This window comes from Hypanus sabinus, chromosome 5 (assembly GCF_030144855.1).
Source record: "Hypanus sabinus isolate sHypSab1 chromosome 5, sHypSab1.hap1, whole genome shotgun sequence".
Taxonomy (NCBI): domain Eukaryota; kingdom Metazoa; phylum Chordata; class Chondrichthyes; order Myliobatiformes; family Dasyatidae; genus Hypanus; species Hypanus sabinus.
In genome coordinates this window covers 31,536,703-31,557,391 of record NC_082710.1, presented here as the reverse complement: position 1 = coordinate 31,557,391, position 20,689 = coordinate 31,536,703, and the positions used below count along the sequence as shown (strand labels likewise).

Sequence of the window (20,689 nt, the reverse complement as noted above, 5' to 3'; positions counted from 1 at the left end):
GTAGGAGCAAGGGGAAAAGATGTAGCCCCTAAAGACCAACGCACATTGTAAATTAACTGGCTGTGCACCATCATTTTCCAAAATGGTTGCTTAAGTTGCCAACCCCATACGCATATTCAAAAAAATGCAGTACAAAATCATCTCAACTCTGCTCTTTTGAAGAAGGATCCCCGATATTAACTGGTCAAAGTTTAAAACTACCTCTGGTTTCCTTTTTTATGTTATGGTGCCAGCCAATGATTAAACATCTGGAGATGGAATTTAGATCAGCCTTGAAGATTGCATATGTTACATTGTAAAATATATTCCACTCATTGGAAAGCACTCTGCAAACCAGTTCTCCTGGTTATATAGATTGGCCTGAGTATAAGCCTGAACAGGGACGTAAGGAGGCAGTTGGAATGTTTCTGCTCTTTTGCTAACAGGTTACATTGCTTGAAGTTGAATCTTCACATGAAAATGCAAACTATGGCAAGAGTACTAAGGCAGAGGATTGCAATAGTGAGCCAACAGCTAGGATTGTCTGTGCTTAAGCCTGTAATACAATTCCGTTCCTTTTTGCCAAAGGTTATTTTTTTCTAACAAAGATCATATTCTGAAAGTTTGTGGGTGACTCATTTTCTTGGCTTCTGGTCTGTGTTCCCAGATTCTGGCCCCATGAGTGGCTTGAACATAGAGCAGAGAGCAGAGTTCAGTCAGTTTCTCCAGTAAACAACATATCTGGAATTCATTCTTTGATGAAGGGATGTGAGGGTGTAGGAGAGGGGGATGGGAAAACATGAACACAGCAATGTATTTAAATATTGTTCTTAAGTATGAAAAATAATCGTGTACACTATAGTTTTAAATGGAGTTGAGTTTCCCTTTTCTGAGCAAATGTACCGTAAAGCTATTCCTTTACAACTCTGGTCATATAAATTTAAATGGGAAAGCTGGAGAATCAAGACACAGATGGTAAACCCATCAATTCTCGTGGCTTTCAATTGTATTCACGATTGGTGCTGATTAGCTGCTGGAGTGGGAACATCTGCATTTCCACAAATCATGCTGAAAGCCAGATTAATACGGTCACCGGAAATGCTGCCATGCACAGAATAAAATGCTTTATTACAGCTTGTTAAAATGTTAAAAGTGAAACACGTCCCATTGTTATTTTAATACCTAAACTTAATGTAAAGGATTTTGGGATTAAAGAACCCCATTCCTGCTTATACATCTATCTGTATTTGCTCCTTTTTTTAATTATATTTGCTGTTTTTACAGATTGCTAATGCTTTTGATATGTAGGTTTGTCAGCAAGATCCCAATGGAAACATTTATGAAGGATTTTTACCAACAATAGCATTTGTAAAGCACTTTTGAAGAGCATGAATGTCTCAAAGCGCTTCTCAGAGGCACAATCAAAAAAGTATTATGTAAGATACACATTTAAAAATATATAAAAGCTTCTTCTAAAAAAAATTGGATCTCCAACCAGAAGAAATAACATGCCTTTCAATGCCTTTTATTTGCTCATATCGACCTCAGAGGTAATTAAAAATGCATCAATCATTCTTATGAACTCCTGGAGTTATTTGCCTTGCTGATTGCTTGAAGGTGCCAGACTTTTAAGCTCTATGTTAGAGGCTGCAATGTTTCCAACATCAGAGGTGTTACTAGAAATGCCTGTCTTTCAACTATTAGGCAAACACATGAGATGTGAAAAAAATAGGTTGACTTCTGTTATTAATGAAATCCCCAGCAGACGGGTCTCAGATTTTTTAATTAATTATTTTGCAGCAGTTCTCCAATGTTAATCACTAATAGTTCTACAATAAATATTTCTTGCACTTCTGAGTACTATTGTAGGATTACAAAGGGCTCACTGAGGCATTTAAATTTATGGTACCTTATTGCCCGAATTTCTTCAATCTCCTGTGAGAGGCGAACCATCACATTTAAAAATTTCTGACCCTGAAATTATGCAGTTTAAAATTCAAATTAAATGGTGGAAGGTCGAATTTCAGATGACTGCTTTGCATGTTTGTAAGCTTGTGCACTACAGCATTATTTCTGAGCCAGCGACACATTTCCCTGACTACTGGAGGTAAGCAAGCTAAAGCACGCAGACTATCAAACTACTACTTAGCTGAATAGCCTTTAACATATCCATCTGCATTCTACATATGTCATCTCTGTGATCTGAACGGGATCGAGGCCTGTGGTGAAACACCACATTATTTAATCATCTCTGCCTATGCTTACCTTAACAACCTTTAAATCAATTGCCAGACACTTACCTATTTAATTGAAATAAATTTATTGACTGAGTGTTAGATGACTTGATACATACTGATTGTATGTACCTGCTACCCTATAAGAAGAAAGGCATAAACATTTGAGTAAATTTGCATTTTCAGTCAGAGACTGTAGCCTGATTATTCCTTTCTCTCACTATTCAAGCCTGTGTGTTTGGTACAACCAATGACCCAATGCTGACAATATTTAAACCTCAGCACTTGCAAAACGGTAACATGAGTCTCGACTTCTTAGGGGCTGAAGATTTAGCCACAGCTGCAAGGTTTGAAGGAAAAATGACAGCCAGTGGGTCAGTGATAGCAGACTGCTGAATGAAGTTCGGGAGCAGCCTGGAGGCTTGTCATTCCAAAGAACTTTGATTGCCTCAGGTAAAAGAAAGAACATTCTGGTGGTTTCCCACATTTACCAGTCTGTGAAGGATCGGGCACTGCTACTATCATCCTTCTCTAGCCTCAACTAACTAGTGATGCTGATTCATCACTACCTTTGATTCGGCCTATGGCACGGGTGTCATCAGCAAACTTGAATATGGCAATAGAGCTATGCTTGGCCACACAGTCGTAAGTGTAAAGCGAGTAGAGCAGAGGGCTAAGAACACAGCCCTGTCGTGCACCTGTGCTGATGGAGATCATGGAGGAGATGATATGGTTACCATCATAGCTATCATAGCATAGAAGTATCAAGATGAGCGCCATAAGCTGAGTCCTGAGAAATAGGATTGGTAGAGAAGGCTACTCAGTGATTAGCATGGGCATGGGGTACTGAAGGGTCTGCTTCCAGGCACACTGATTCTATGGTTCTACTTATTAGTTAATTTGCAGGATCTGACATATACTCCATTTGTATTGGCGGTGTTTGTGAGTGACTTTGAATAAAAACTATCCTGCTGTTAATTTATTGATGAGGGACAGCAGAAGTCTATGCATCCGAATGTAAAATGTTCTCGTGACTATTTCACCTCTGAGTGAATCATTGCTTTCAGAAATTCTGTGAAATATGCAACATAATCAGAGGCTTTGAGGTTTGAAATTTTCACTCACGAAAGACATGGGCATTTACCCTTTTGTTCCCAAATTCCTTTTCTTTGATCCTTAATACTCTTTCCTCTGCTCTCCAGCTAATATATGTAATTGCTATGATCTCTTCTCATTGAACAGTCCCTCATTCCAAGAACCAATTCAACAAACCTACAAAACCCACCTTTGATACATCATAATCATCATTATAAGCTGTGTCGTATAATGTGTGTGATCATGGTGACCAGGATTGATCTACAAAAGTGGATTGCCAATGCCTTCTTCTGGGCAGTGTCTTTACGAGACGTGTGACCTCAGCCGTTATCAATACTCTTCAGGGACCGGCTGCCTGGTGTCAGTGGTCATACGACCATCCGCCACCTGCTCCCATGGCTTCACCCGATCAGGGGTCTAAGCTGGTAAACCTTATCCAAGCTGCAGACTAGCAGAGGGAAGGTGTGCCTTACACCTCCTTTGGTAGAGATGTATCCCACCCCACCATAAGGACAATGATATCCTTCCTTAATTAAAGACCTTAAACTGCACATGGTACTCTCAATGTAATCTCACTAAAACGTTATATAAAAAAAACAAGAAGTGTTTATTATACACAAAGACCCTTGCAAGATATGCTAGGGGAATCGCCTGGGTGGTTTTTTGGGTGCTCAAAAAATCCTCTTTCCCTTCAGCCTTGCATCTATTTCCTACCTCTCTTCCAGAACTATAGCAGAAAAAGCTCTTGCATGTGGAACTGAGTGCAAACTCACATATTATCCTGTCAGTCCCTTGTTTAACATCTGAATGTATACTTTCAGGAGAGCAAGGAAAGAATTTGGCATTGACTCAATAGGTTGTTTGTCCACCTTTTGCACTTCAGAAATTCTTTGCTGCAACAAGTGACAAAATATTTTTATTATAGATAATGCTAACATATTTTCCTCTTCAATGCTTTCCTTTTTCATCAATAATATATTATACTTAACTATTGAGATGTCTATATAAATATTAAATTTTAAAGTGATTTACTCAATAAAATTGTTTCATGCTTCATTCAATTTAACAATTTTTCATTTACTTTTTTTCAAAAAGGGTTTCCTTCGATGTTATTTGTCAAATTAGGTAACTTTTATCACCTGTTAATTTAAATAGAGGAAAACAAATTTATGCAAAGAAGGTAGAAATGAATAATCAGGTCAAAAAGTGTTGGCAGAGCAAATAGTGAAAACCAGGAAGAAAGGGCTAGATTTTCATTTTATCAGACTACAGCAGAAGACCTTCGAATAAGGTTGGGACCCAGATAAGTGAGATATCTGCAATCTTGATTAGTTTCATAGATTCTTGTCACCTTTGCAAACAAGATCACAGGCTGGTGAAGGAGACTGAAAGGAAGGAGTGTCCTCATTGGCTTAGCACATACAGCATCATTGTGTATGGTGAGAGATGATATATAGGCCCAGAAATGATTAGCCCAGCTTGTGCTCCAGGCTGGGATGAAATCTGCATCTTCTGCTCCTCATTGAAAGCTCCAGAGCCAATATGTGTATTACACTTTTGAAATGGATGCATCACCTTCTGTCTTCCTCTCAAACCACTCATAGCAGTTCCATTAAAGCACTTTTCTAATTACTCATACCAAGCACACATGGCCTTCTTTGGCTATTGACTCCCCTCCCCAACAACAATGTAGCACAGGCACTGAGATCGTCTGTATTTAAGGATATCCTTACTAAAGTGCCTTATTATTTGGCAATGTCAAGTCATTTTCATCCACTTGCATGTAATACCCATAAAGCACCAGCATCCAGGCCCTATTAAAAGCTGTTGCACGTTCTTTCTCTGTACTCTGTTTTTATGTTATGTAAGCTGTAATAAAAATGGGATCAGATTTTGTGACATAAAGTAACAATGCCCTCCCCACTATTGAGCACATCTACATAGAGTACTGTCATGGGAAAGCAGCATCCATCATCAGGGACATCCACTGGTCTCGTTATGCTCTCTCTGACTGATGCCACCAGAAAGAAGCTGCAAAAGCCTCAGGACCCAAGCCACAAAGTTCAGGAATAATTGTTACTCCTCAACCATCAGTCCCTTGAACCAGAGGTGATAACTTAACTCAACTTCATTCGTCCCATCATGAGCTGTTCTCACAACTTTTGGACTCATTTTCAAAGAATCCATCTCACACTCTTAATATTTCTTACTTATTTACTTACTATTTTTATTTTGTATTTGCACAGTTTGTTGTCTTTTGCTGTTTGTTGTTTGTACGTCCTTTTAGGTGCAGTCTTTCATTGATTCTATCGTGATTAATGAACTTACTGTGTATACCTGCAAGAAAATGAACCTCAAAGTTGTATATGGTGACATATTTGTACTTTGATAATAAATTTACTTTGAACTTTGAACAATGAAGATAATAGCACTCAATGAGTAAGAATGTGGCTTTCCTCCGAGTGCTCTGGTTTCCTCCAGTGGTCTAAAGATGTACTGTACTGTGCAAAAGTCTTAGGCAACCTAGATTTTTTATATGGATTCAGATGGAATGGTCTCCACAGAGCCCTGATTCAACATCACTCTGGGATACCTGGAGAGACAGAAGCAAGTGAGGCAGCCAAAGTTTGCAGAAGAACTGTGGCAAGTTCTCCAAGATTCATGGGAAAAAAACTGCCAGCTGATTTAATTAATCTACACCACAAAGTACCTCAGAGAATTGATTCAGTTTTAACGGCAAAGGGTGGTCACACCAAATAGTGATTTGATTTAATTTTTTACTGTCCATTACTCTTTATAGGATTTGTTTTGATATGTAGAAACTTTTCACATCATTATATTCGAAAGCATCTCCACTTTACAGGATTTTTTTTTGCAGGTGCCTAAGACTTTTTCACAGTAGGTTAATTGGTCATTGTGAATTATCCTGGGATTAGGCTAGTGTTACATTGGTGGGATACTCATTGGACCAGAAGGGACTGTTCTGCATTGTATCTCTAAATGAACGAACAAGCAAACAAATGGATAAATAAATTGATTTTGACAGGAATTTCAAGCACAATCATAGGTTAAAATCATGGGATTGCTATTCAGTTCCTCTTTAAAAGATGAAGCAACATGGCATCTTGCTGAATGATTGGCTGTTCAAATTCAATAAATGGTGTGTACTTATATACTGTTTGCCCACTCCAGTGTAAATAGCACTCCAGCAACATGATAAGCAATTATTACTGCCAATGATGAAGGCTCCTTCAGATTTTAATTATTAATTTGAAACAAGATTCTTTTTTTATTCCTTCTTACACCCAGTTCACTAAATATCACTAATTAACCCCTTAATATCTTGTTCTTTGCACATGATTAAAAGTTAAATAAAGTGTTCTGGCACTTTTATGTTCAGATCCATCTGTGCATATTTCTTCATTAGCTTGCCCTGGTCCCAGAAGCACTACAGGCCACACAGCATTTCTATCATGTCAGAAAGTTCCACTGGAAAAACTGGTAAAAAAAAAATTGCCAAAGCAAATCCAGCCAACAACCGGAGCCCTACATTTGCTATTGATTGTGAATTCTGACCCATTACGATGAAAATTATGAAGAGGCACAGCTGCCCATCTAGTTCTAATTCTGGCAAATCCTCAAGGTTCAAAGTAAATTTCTTATCGTACATATATGTCACCATTTACAATTCTGAGATTTATTTTCCTGTGGACATACTCAGTAAATCCAAGAGCCATAATAGAATCAATGGCAGACAAACAACCAATGTGAAAAAGACAACAAACTGTACAAATACTAAAGAGAAAATAATAATAATAATAATAATAATAATAATAATAATAAATGAGCAAAATATATTGAGAACATGAAAAGAAGAATCCTTGCAAGTGAGTCCATAGGTTGTGGGAACAGCTCAGTGATGGATCAAGTAAAATTGAGTGAAGTCATCCCCTCTGGCTCAAGACCCTGATGGTTGAGGGGTAATAACTGTTCCTGAACCTGGTGGGGTGAGTCCTGAAGCTCCTTATTTCTGATGGCAACAGTGCGAAGAAAGTATGACACGGGTAGTAGGGGTCCCTGATAACTGATGCTGCTTTCCTGCGACAGTGCTCCACGCAGATGTGTTCAATGGTAGGGAGGGCCTTAACTGTGATATTCACTACTTTTTGTAGGATCTTCCATTCAAGGGCATTGCTGCTTCCACATTAGGTGGTGATGCAGCCGGTCAATACACTCTCCACCACAGAAGTTTGTTAAAGTTTTAGATGTCATGCCGAATCTTCACAAACTACTAAAGAAGTGGAGGTGCTGCTGTGCTTTTTCATAAATGCTCTTACATGCTAGGCCCAGGACAGGTCCTCTGAAATGTTAACATCAAAAAAATTTTAAGTTTCTGACCCTCTCCACCTTTGATTCCCCAATGAGGACAGGCTCATGGACCTCTGGTTTCCTCCTCCTGAAGACAATAATCAGTTCCCTGGTCTGGCTGACATTGAGGGAGAGGTTATTGTTGTGGTACCACTCAGACAGATTTTCAATCCCCTTCCATATGCTGCTTTGGCATCACCTTTGATATGGCCATGACAGTGGTGTCATCAGCAAACTTGAATATGGCATTGGAGCTGTGCATAAGTGTAGAACAAGTAGAGCAGAGGGCTAAGCACACAGCCTTGTGTGCTTAGCCTGCTGAATTATGTGCAAGAATATCAGTTCAATTTTAACAACTACTTAAGCCATGAGACATTCCACTTGTTGCTCTGTGACACAGGCCATACACTGGATCGGAGACCCCATTTCTCTCAAGTATGTTCGTGCTACAGAAGGCCTTTGCCCAATGATATTCTGAGAAAATACCTGGGTAGCAGAGCACGTTGAAATCCTCTGCAGATTTTTATCAGCAAATGCTGACAAGTAGACAGAAGGCAACAAGCACTGACTGTCAACATGAAATGCTGATGGTTGGCATCTCTTTGCAGCTGCAAAGCCCTTAAATGCTGGACATGTGCAGTTCTGTCTTTGACTGCTTGCTGATCAGTGCTTACCTCTAATGAGCCGAACAATTATGAACATATGCTAAAGGGGGAGATGGATTGCTGTTCCGTACATCTTGTGCACGTTTCCTGCACCTTCAGTGCACAGTTATTTTAGAGTACTGTGTTTAAACATCCCAGACTTCTTTGTGGATAGCTGTCCACAGAGTTTAGATTTTATCATAAGAAGCTGGGCCTCTTGTTACCATTTTCACAAGAGTTCCAATTTATCTTTACTAAAATTCTATTGTACTTCAGAAATCTGACAAGAAGCCAAGTCATTTTTTGTCACAGTGCATGCTGGCAACATCTAAACATCTGTGGCATGACCAAATGACACCGTGAGACAAAGCATTCTCAACACAAGGACCCCGCGTTGAATGCTAATCAGGAGTCCGCTTTAAGTAATCACTATGAGGAAAACCCATGCCAATAACAATTACCTTGACAAAATTAAACAGAAAGCATGAGAGCTTAATGACTCTAGTTAAGGTAACATTTAATAAATATGGATGCTTGAAAAACCTAGAAGCCCGATGCTCTATAGCACGACACTGATGCCTGCACGGCTCATGACATTTTGACATAAAATAGTAAAACAGCTAAGCAGAATTTTCCACTGGCATACTGTCCTTCCTGTGTCACTCATACTTCTAGGTTTGCCAAGCTGACAATGACAGTAGCACTGTCTGATGGAATAGAGATAAATAGCAATGGTGAATCCAGACCAAATACCTTACTTTGGGAAGAAATTGGCTGCAGGAAAGTCCTAGCGGATGAACAGTGTGATTTATACTGATTACACAGTAAATGGTTTTTATCATTGCTAATAGGCCACAAAGAGATTCTACAATATATTTTAATAAAAAAACATGATTTATTTAGTTAGAGTTCCTCACACCATTTCTAAAATTGCACATGAGCAGCAGAAAAGCAGAAATAAGAAAATGAGAAAAATGATGCTCATCACTGGAGAATATTTGTTTGACAGGAAACACTTAAGCTGATATCATTTCACTTCACCCCACCTACCATATAAATCAGCTTTTTAGTGAGCATTTTTATTTTATCACATTCGTTTCTTGACCCAGATGATAAATTTAATATTTCCCTCATGCCAGATTCCTTCTGCAGTGAGGCTTGAACTTTTTTAAATTAGCAATTGGCTCTCTCCCTTTCAATGTCCTCTATTTTTAAATGAAATTCCACGGCTATGTAGATGCTCTTTTCATATTTGTGACTGGGTGTAGTGGGAACGGGTGCATTTTAATACAGGGACGATTCATGCAGCATGTTGAAGCAAATGGGAAGACACACAAACACTTAGTGGCATAAAGGTTAAATTGTAAAAAGAAGTGGAATGAGCTGCACCATGCTGATAATCAAACATCAACTCCACAGTGATTAGACAGCACCGTTCTTGCCTGTGGCCTTGTCACAAATGTGTTTTGATGACAGACTGGAGGATGAATACACAGGAAGATATAGCCTGGTTGGTGTAAAGTAAATGTCAGGCAGAGATGATCTGCATTCCTTGTGGTACAAAAATACCCAAGTCTACCTCCTTCAAAGATAATAGTGCACATTGCTTAATGGTTTTGTGTGCACTGCAGAACATTGCAGCACTTTCTCACAAAATGGTCAATCTTAAACTCCTTGCCACCTTGCTCTGCTATGCAAATTGCATGCTTTTCTTTTGTCTTTGACATTTCCACAAATCTGTTGCTATTTGCTTTGTTTTTCCTGCTAACTTAGTGAAGATAGATTGGTAGCCTAAAAAATATAGTTAATTATTTATTATAATTAAGAAAGGGGCTAAACTTTGTTAACTTGTGCATTCCATGAATTTGCAGTCACTTCTGTTAGTTGTGCCGCCCATTGTTTAGGCATGGATATACTTGGTTATTCCCTTGAAAGTGTTCCTTTGTTGTAAAATGACTATTCAGAGAAAAGAGGGAAAAAATCTAATTACATTGCTGTTTGTCATATATTTTAGATTAGGAGCCCCCTTTCTGATTCAATATCTTATTGCAATATGTACCATAACAATATAGACCAAGGCAGTTCCAGTATTTGTTCTTCACTGAGATGAATGTGTCTATGACTTTTATCTTGTGATCAATTTAAGCTCCTCATTGCTATCCAAGTTCATTTGCTGCAAAATATGGACATGAGGGCATCAGGATTAGAAAAAAAGGATGATAGATCAAATGTTCACATGCACAGATACAGTTGAAACTGCACAAATGAATTGCAACTCCTTTGGGGTAAACATACTTCTTTTTGGTTGGTAAACTTCCATTGGATTCTATATGCATTGCTTACACAAATCGAGCTGCAGCTGTGCTTCTACTGCAGAAAGTAGTAATATCCATACACAGTCTGGTCCCTTCCACATTGCCCCCCAACAGGTTTCAGATGGCTTTGATATTTTTTTCCATGAAACGTATCTATTTCCATTTTCAGCATTTCTATGGATGACAATGAGGTTCCTAACCTTCTTGACTAGCCCAGAGTTACAAATGCTTTGATTCCACTGAAATTCATTCCTTGACAGGTTTGTACTTTCCCTCCCTGTATGCCACCCAGGCAGAGAGGACAATACTTTATCCCAATGGATTCATAAATAAGAGTCAATTTTAATATTGAATCCTCTTTCACTGTGCACTCATTCTGATAAAAAGCAAAACAAAACTGTAGTTGTGTTGGAGAAAATTAAAGTTCAGGGTGATGGCTGGAATAGCAATCAAGTAGGCTGTTTTGCCTTGAATATTGTCAAACTGACTATCATTGGAGCTAAATTTACCCAGGCAAATGAATAGTTTTGCATCATATTCCTGATTGGTGCTTTGTAGATAGTGCAAAGAATTTGGAGTTTGGAGAGATAAGCCATTCATCATTGGATATTTAGGCTCTGATCCTGGCACAGGACTTGATGTGGCTTTTTCAGTTGGGTTTCTGGTCAGTATGGTGACCAAAGATGTTGAGAATGCACATAACAATGGTAATATCATTTAGTGTCAAGGGAAGTTGCCTGGGATGTTTGCAGCACAGATGTTATGCATGATTAATGCATCTGTGTGCTTCTTCAAAATAGATTCCAGGTTATCAGTGCTATTCTAAATGCTTCTTTTCTTTGAGCATTCAGGAACTCCCACAATTTGAGAACTCTTTGATAAACACCACCATTGCAACTGTGATCTTGACATGAGTGCAGACTTCACCCCACAGCAAGCTGTCCCATTCAGTCATCAGTCTTATCACATCCCGGCCAAGAAGCTACATGGTATTAGGAGCTGGAATATTCCTGCTGAAATTTAACAACCTGGCAGAAAGGAACTCCAACATGACTGAGACATGAAACCTTCAGCCAGTTCCTTCGTGAAGAATGGACTTCTTTTCTCAAGGTCTCGGCATCATTGACAATGCAGACATTTATGATGCATCCCCAGTTACCTTTGAGAAGGTAGTGGGAAGCCAACTTCTTGAAGCATTGTGGTCATTCTGGAGATGGTATTCCATACCACTGATGTAGTAGTAAAGGCTGCAGTGATTTAGATCTAGGGAGTAAGATGGAAATCTAGGAATGATGTACTATCTGGAGGAAAACTGAGTCTGAAGCCCCTGATTTTCTTGGTGGTAGAAAGCACAAGTTGGAGTAGGACTAAGCTATGAGAGTAACAGAGCGCATTTTAAAGATATGTGTGGAGAGAAATTTTGTTCAGGCTGGGATACCAATCAAATTGGTTCCTTTGCCTTGAATATTATCAGATTTCTTGACTGTCACTGGAGCTGCATTTATCCAGGCAAATGAATTGTTCTGCATTATACCCCTGACTGGTGCCTTGTAGATTGTGGAAAGGATTTGGACTTTGGAGAGATCATCCACTCATCATCAGATATACAGCATTTGACTCTGGCACAAGAGTTAGGTGACTGATTCATCTGAAGTTCTAGACAAGGGTGACTCCAGGATATTGAGAACAGGAATTACCAAAGGCAATACTATTTAATGTTAAGAGAAGGTAGTGCAAATACTCTCTACAATTAATGCTACTTGTGTGCTTCTTTAAAATAAATTTCAAGTTATCACTTGAGGACCAAGTTGACTATGCCCTCTGTCTGTCTTATATTCTCTGCCTATTATGCAGCTCAGAATGTAAAATGTTTGTCTAGACACATGGAGCTTTAGGTCTTCTGTACGTGTTTTCTGGTCCCATTCTCTTTGCCTTATCCAATTATCACATTCCTTCGGATTGTATCAAGTAAATTAAATTAATTGAAAGCAGGCTTCAATGAGAATGTAGTTCTCATGAGAGCTGAGGCAAATCATCCATTCTTCACTTCAGTCTGAATGTGTGTGTTTCAGTCCTATCTTCAGCATTCTGTTCTTGGATATTCCTCCTCCAGTTGGTCATTGCCACCATTTATGACTTGATCTTTGATCTGATCCATAGCATACATATGGAATCACTCCTTTTTTGTCTTTGCTGTTTAGCGTGCAAGCAGTGCTGTGTTTCAGCTTTTAGGGAGGCCTTACACTGCACCTGGATTGCCCCTGTCTGAGTCTTCCATCAGCTGTGTGGGGGCATTTGCAGCAGGGTAATAAACATGACATTGATAAATTCGATCATACTGTATGATCTTTTCTTTATTAGGCACATATCACTTCAAATTTGGCCATGTTTACCTTCCAGAATCAAACAGATGTTAACATTCATTATGCAGGCTTCACACATGAAAAATGGGAAAGTAACTCATGCCGAAAGAATAATTTTGCCACTGGCAGTTTTTTTTTCAGGAGAGGACAAAATTGATAGATGTTACATTCATTATACATATGGGGGCTGTTTACCCCAAAGCAGATACTGAACTGATTTGCCCTCCTGTGCCATTAAGGAGTACATGATGATATTTATGTATATATGCACATTTTATTCCATATCTGTACTTCAATGACCTATTTTTATATAATTCTTTATTCTTACAAATTTTGAACATTGCTTTTCATTGCATGATGTGTTAGCACACCACAACAAATTCCTAATACATGTAAATGTATATGGGGAATAAAGTTGATCCCCATCCCTTGAATGGAAGTAGAGATTACAATTTGTATAGAACCCCAGCCTGACTGAGCTTTCACTTGCACTATCTGTATCCGTCTTCAATGGAAATCCACTTTTGTAAACACCTCTGAAACATGTTTTCATGTGAGTATTTTTTTAGTTCAAACTCTATTAATTTATGAAGCAGGCATTTCAAAGGGGACAGGTCAGGGGCCATAGGCAGGAATTTTCATTATGACTTGACAATCAGCAGTTATGTTCAGCAATTCTCCCAAGATTAACCACTTTCAAAAGAGGCTGCTGAAGTGACAAGGGACTGCTCAGGTTGTGAGGGTAAGTCTCTCACAGCTGACCCCCAGCAGGCCATGCCTCTGCCATAGCTCACTCCTTTTGTCTGTCACACTGTAGCAATGACCTTTAGTGACACAGAGCATCGGGTTACAAGCTGGTGAGAAGATAAATCCTGCTCTGCAAACATAATTGACTCCTACTGCTCAGTGTTTGTAACGCTCTGACCAATCAGGAGGCTCAACAGCGCACAGAGATTTACACTGCTACAGTCACAGGCAATGGCAATATCTCTCATGTCTTTTGCATTAAAAGAAGGAGCCTCACTGGCCACAGATAAATCAATGCAAAATGAAGGTCATGCATATTTAATAATACAGCCATTTGTGTTCTGCATGTATCACAATTACATTTAAAAATACACATCTACAGAACAGAGCAATAAAAGACGTGTTTAATTTCATTGCTTTCTTTGTGTGCTCAAAATCATACACAAAGCCACTACACCAGAATATGCAAATTGTAAGTTTTGTTATTGTTTATTGATTTTGAGGGAAATAAGATTAAAAATGAAATGGCCAGAACAACTGTATATCATGCAGGAGTCTGGGGAATATTCAAACATTCAAAGGGTAATGTAATTATTGTTTCTCTTCCTTTGATTTGTTTAGTTTATTAATTAGTTCATAGAGATGTTAAACCTGCTTCTACACCACCCATGTTTAATATTTAATTTGTCATTTATAGCTCAAGCTAAAAACAAGCTGATATACATGAGGGAGACAATTTGAAGTAACAATGCAATTGGTGCTGTTTAAACATTGACAGTTTCGATCTGTATTATGTTAGAAAGATCTTTTTTTAAAGGAACAGAAGGAGCAATAACAGGCAGAAATACATTATGCAACTTTCAGTGTAACAAAATTGAATTCACAAAGACGTTTTGGTTATTTTTTAAGAGTTATGCAATGGTGACACTTGTGGACATTGAAAGCATTACATAGCATGGGACGGAGAAGCATTAGGCCATTAACTTTCAATGAATCTTCGACTGGCGTGACTTACACACTTGGACAGGAGACCGTGCTGTTCCTTTTTTTATATATTTTTGTTCAGTGCAAAAACTAATCGAAACAGAAGAAACCGTCTTTCTGGTAAATGGTGCCATTAGAGATCTGCGGATAAGGCACACAACTCAGAAACTCATTAACAAGATGGAATGGTTCCAGAGAGAAGAGATATTTAAATAATACAGAATAATTCTTGTCATTTTCAGGAAACAGGAGCTTTTCCATGAGCTTTTTTTCCCCTCCACCTATTTTAAATAGCAAAGGGGCGACCGTATTACAGAACAGGGACCAGAGAAAAATGACAGATGCTATTGAGGCTCTTAACAAATACTATTCTTACAAGCTGCCTATAACAGCCTAAGGCAAAGTAGGGAGAGAGGATTATACTCTGTTTTCTCATTTAAACCATACCACTGAGGCAGGGTAGACAGCTGAGCTGCTGAAAGATAAGGAGCAGAGCGAATTGCATCAGGGATCTGTAAGAAAGCAGAAGGACTCTGTGTTTTCTTGTTGTAAAAGCATGAGTTTCCTGAATCATCAGAAATTATCAACCCTCTGATCCAGTTCCTCCTAATGAAGTCTCAGTATTATCATATTCAGAACATTTTGATGGAAAGGATTTAATAAACCAGTTCCTATTTATTTTATATATTTATTGAGATACAGAATGGAATAGGCCCTTCTGGGCCTTCAAGCTGAGCTGCCCAGCAGCCCCCGACTTAACCCTAGTCTAATCACAGGACAATTCACAATGACCAATTAACCTACCAACCAGTTCATCTTCGGACTGGGGGAGGCAACCGGAGCACGCGGAGAAAGCCTATGTGGTCACAGGGAAAATGTACAATACTCCTTACAGACAGCAGCACGAAAAGGGACAAGTAACAGGGCCCGTCTTAAAGCATAGTAAGTACATAGTAGAATTGTAGGAAATCTATGGCAGGGGCTTCTAAATCCAAGGCTAACGTTGGTGTCCCATAAAGATCAGCTTCCCTATATCTTTTCTTTTCTGGCTAACAAAAAGATGATGATTTTCACAGACATGCATCAGAGACATTTGGAAACAATTAAAAACACATTTCCAAGACAGCATCTGTTTTCACATAGAATAGGCTTTCATCACTCTCCAGCTTTCCTTTCTTTTTGCTGAATGTGACATAAGACAATGTGAAAGCTCTCTTCATTTTTCAAGGTCAGGAAGAAAGGATTTCTCCAAAAACAAGACAATATATTCACTGAGAATTCCGGTGTTGCTGGTACAAGTCCAGTGCTGAAAACTAGCCAAAGGGAGACATTTTATTTAATAGAAACCTTTTGGTTCTTGAATACATTCTGGAAATAGAAAATAATGAGGTGATTCTAAGTCCATACAATTTTTAGTGAATTATCAATTTTCACCCCTAGAGAAGATGTTGTCAAGATGTTGTCTTGAAGGGAGGTTGTAGATTACAGAGATCTGAAGTTAACTGTGGTTAAACAAGCTGTAAACTTAGGATGACGGTCAAAAAAGATAAAATGTCTTCTTTATGTAAAGAAATGCTCAGCGTTCATATTTTCTGCAACACAGTGCCCATTGTTGCACCAGCAATGCCCACTCATTCTGTTTCCTTTGTGAATGATGAAGGACAATGCTAATACAGTGTAAAACTGCTAAATCTATAACTAACGTTTATGGTAAATTTCTATTAGGAATCACAGTAATAAATACTTACATGTTATTTTGCCAATTAAAAGTTAATACAAAGGTTGTCTGGAAAGATCACTTCCATCATCTCTTGGAGTAACATAAGGACTTAAAAACAATTAATAAATATATATTGTTATGTAAGCGCCAGTATAAAATAAGTCTTCTTTGATAAGGAGCTTATAAATGAGGATTTCGTTGCAAGTGTTTTCAAAGATGCTTGCAGTTCTTATTCATTTGACAATCACACACATGCAGATTGGAGAGGATTGGCATGTCAAATCCATCACCAATTGATTGGGATAGATTACTGAGTTGATGGAGCTGTAGGATTCAGAGTGTCTTTCTGCAGATTCAGAGTGTCTTTATTTATAATATTTATTATAAATAAATATTATATATGCTAATGCTGCTTATGGAAGATAAATCTTATAGAACTATCTATATTGAGAGGTTCACTTAAAAATAATTGCATTACCATTTTAATATATTTTAGTATAGTGGAGTTATCAAAAACCAAGATTGTCTGTGTACAGACAGCTTTTATTTGATATATCCCTCCTGAGGACATAAAATATTATCTGTAGCAGTACTGAAAAAAACAGACAATTACAGAATTGTCAGTACAAAAATATTTATATCTGTAGATTGAAGTATAAAGTATATAAAATGCACCAAGATGAACTTGATTGTTAAAGCTAAGAGGAGTTTTTCAAGCAGCTTTTAAACTCTAATTCATAATTCATCTTTTGAAATGTAATAACAAAAACATATGAGATAGCATTTAAATCTCTCCCATACACTGTAAGATTTGACTGAAAGTGGTGCATGCCAAATGTTATCTGCCTATAACTTTTTATTACTGGTTCCTTAAATCAAGTGACATGTATAGTGCAATCAAATATTGTGTATAAATTAAATACGTTATTGGAACATCAGCCAACCAGGAAAACAAAGCCAATTAGCACCAATTAGCTCACATTAAATCTAATATTGATTCAAGTTGCCCCTATTTGCAGACCACATCATTTCAGAAAATCAAGCTGATCAATGATTTGTTTCTGTGCATTCATACATTTTACAGAAGGGTTGTGTGGATTACACTAAAAGCTATGCTTCCTACGTCAGTGACGGATTAGTACTCTGGTTCAAATCAGATGTAATATGGATCCAAATGAATGACTGCACGTGATCTACTTAAATACAATTGCAGTCCAGTATTCTAATTTATGTTCTTGTACCTATTGACCTTAATGAAAGGACACAAAAGGACTGTTATAATGCTAATGTTTTCTTGCAAGCAGTCTCACTCCTGCTGTGGAAAATCATTGCTCTGCATTAGAATCTACAAAAAGCAACCAGATTCAGCACTTCATGCTGAACTTTATATACTCTTACTTCTGATACATAAATAAATCCCATTTCAAATAACAAAATGTTCTATGCATTGAGTGCTTTTTAGGCTCAATAAAATTCCAGAAACGCAACTAATCATTTTTATCCACCTTCTGTTTTAGTCTCTCTCTCTCTCTCTCTCTCTCTCTCTCGTTAGCTCTTTGGCATATCAGATCAGATTTTATACTGAAATTGTTCATTTGAGAGGGATGTGAAAATTACCAGTACTTAGGAAAATGTGATTGCTTTCCTGATAAAACCAGTAATGGGAACATTATCTTAGCAGTTTCATTACATGTGATCTTGGTGTTACATTACGTTGGATTGGTTGTACACAACACCTGTAATTCAGTCAGCCACAACATCGTCACCAACAATTCTTTGATGTGAGGAATCTCAACTCTAGAGATTTACGCATGATATTTGAGATGCTTTCGGAGCCAACTCTATAACCATAGACCCACTTACAGAAGATACAGATATTTCCTTTTAAGGTCAAGGGGCTCTTTCTGCTTTCTTTCTTTTTCTCAGTCTTATAAGCTTTGAGAGCAGATCAGTTCTCCTCAAAGCCAGCAATTGTCTAATGGAGTATGCAGTACTGACATCTAGACCAGGTAGCCTTTTGGCGTGTCCTGGTTGACTTTCTTCTGACCACCAGGGGATCCCTAATAATGGACAAACAGACAGCAGGGTGCTTGTTTGGGAAGCCAGGTATATCTACACCCAATGTCCTGTCCATAATCAGAAGAGGAACAGAAACAGGAGAAAGCTCATTAGATCATTACAACTGGTACATCATCTTAAGTGCCAGTAACTGATCTTTTACCTTTGCCCCATGCTCTTGCACTAACCACTATCCCCAAATTTCTTAATTTTTTCAACAATCTATCAATATCAGTTGCTGACATTTCTGGACCAATTTGGGTAGACATATTACACTCCGGCTGAAGAAATTCCTTCTATTCTGGTCCTGAGCAGTGGACTGCTTATTTTAAGGCAGTGAAGCGGTATTCCCACTGTAGGGAAATATCATGAGGGACATTGTTTCCCTGCTGATAGTTTCAGTGAGGATGCTGGTGTTAATGCACTGACTAAGTGATAACAATGTTATGCCTGCCAACCACTTCCACCCATTCATTTTAATGGAACCACTCAATAGTTGCATCTGATCTCAGTTTCCACAGGCTCAATGGGCAGGTTCAATTTGTCGAACAAGTGCTGCCCCTTTGGCATATATCGGGAGTTCACTGATGCAGCACAGGGTTAGCCAGCCACTTGGGTGACTGTTGGAAGTTGCTGTTTTATGAATGCCAGCACTGCATCAAAATTAAAGTCAAAGTCGAGCTTATTGCCGGATGCACCGCCATATGCATGCACAGGTGAAATGAAAGTCTTACTTGCAACAGCATCACAGCCATATAAGCAACAGATAAGCAGCATTCACAAGAATAAAACATAAATTTACAAGAAAGAACACAATTAAAACAAAATAAAATGAAGATCGAGTTTATTGCAATATGAGATCTATTTTACTGAGATTGAGGCTGGCTGCACCGGGGAGCAGATCTAAGGACTCAGTTTGGTTCAGAATGCTGTCATTTGCTTCTATTGGTGTGTGTGTGTGTGTGTGTGTGTGTGTGTGTGTGTGTGTGTGTGTGTGTGTGTGTGTGTGTGTGTGTGTGTGTTCGTTCCTACTCTTTCTCTGCACAGTGTTATGGGATATATCAAATAAAAGCTGTCTGTGACACTGTGACACAATCTTGGTTTTTGATAACTCCACCATACTAAAATGGTAATGCAATTATTTTTAAGTGAACCTCTCAATATAGATAGTTCAATAAGATTTATCTTCCATAAGCAGCATTAGCACATATAATATTTATTTATAATAAATATTATAAATAAAGACACTCTGAATCCGCAGAAAGACACTCTGAATCCTACAGCTCCATCAACTCAGTAATCTATTCCAATCAATTGGTGATGGATTTGACATGCCAATCCTCTCCAATCTGCATGTGTGTGATTGTCAAATGAATAAGAACTGCAAGCATCTTTGAAAACACTTGCAACGAAATCCTCATTTATAAGCTCCTTATCAAAGAAGACTTATTTTATACTGGTGCTTACATAACAATATATATTTATTAATTGTTGGGTTCTTCGGGTTTCTTGCTTTGCAGCTGCCTGTAAGCAGACAAATCTCAAGGTGTATAGCCTCCAACCTGATGGCATAAACATTGACTTCTCTAACTTCCGTAAATGCCCCTCCTCCCCTTCTTATCCTATCCCTGATATATTTAGGTTTTTTTTCTCTCTGCACATCACTCTGCCTGTTCTCCATTTCTCTCTGGTGCTTCCCTCCCCCTTTCTTTCTCCCTAGGCCTCCCGTCCCATGATCCTTTCCCTTCTCTAGCTCTGTATCCCTTTTGCCAATCACCTTTCCGGCTCTCAGCTTCACCCCACCCCCTCCGGTCTTCTCCTATCATTTTGCATTTTCCCCTCCCCCTCCTACTTTCAAATCTCTTAGTATCTTTTCTTTCAGTTAGTCCTGATGAAGGGTCTCAGCCTGAAACGTCGACAGCACTTCTCCCTATAGATGCTGCCTGACCTGCTGCGTTCCACCAGTATTTTGTGTGTTGCTTGAATTTCCAGCATCTGCAGATTTCCTCGTGTATAATTTATGTATTCTTTGATAATAAATGTACTTCGAATCTTTGAATCAAAGTGGCCCAAGTATTGCTATACTGCAGTGAATAGGGTTGTGTCAATTGGTTCTAGAGCCAAATGGTTGAAGGGAAATAGATGGTTTGAACCTGGTGACGTGGGACTACAGGCTTCTATA

The 20,689-nt window shown here is 38.4% G+C and overlaps 1 long non-coding RNA gene across 1 annotated transcript in view; it reads left to right on the top strand.

Annotated features, from left to right (window-relative positions):
• The first annotated feature begins 2,567 nt into the window (after nucleotides 1-2,567).
• LOC132393664 (uncharacterized) overlaps nucleotides 2,568-20,689 on the top strand; it is a 42,648-nt gene continuing 24,526 nt past the window's right edge. Inside the window, exon 1 of the long non-coding RNA XR_009512026.1 lies at nucleotides 2,568-2,666. This is a non-coding gene — a long non-coding RNA (uncharacterized LOC132393664). The remainder of the gene's footprint in view (nucleotides 2,667-20,689) is intronic.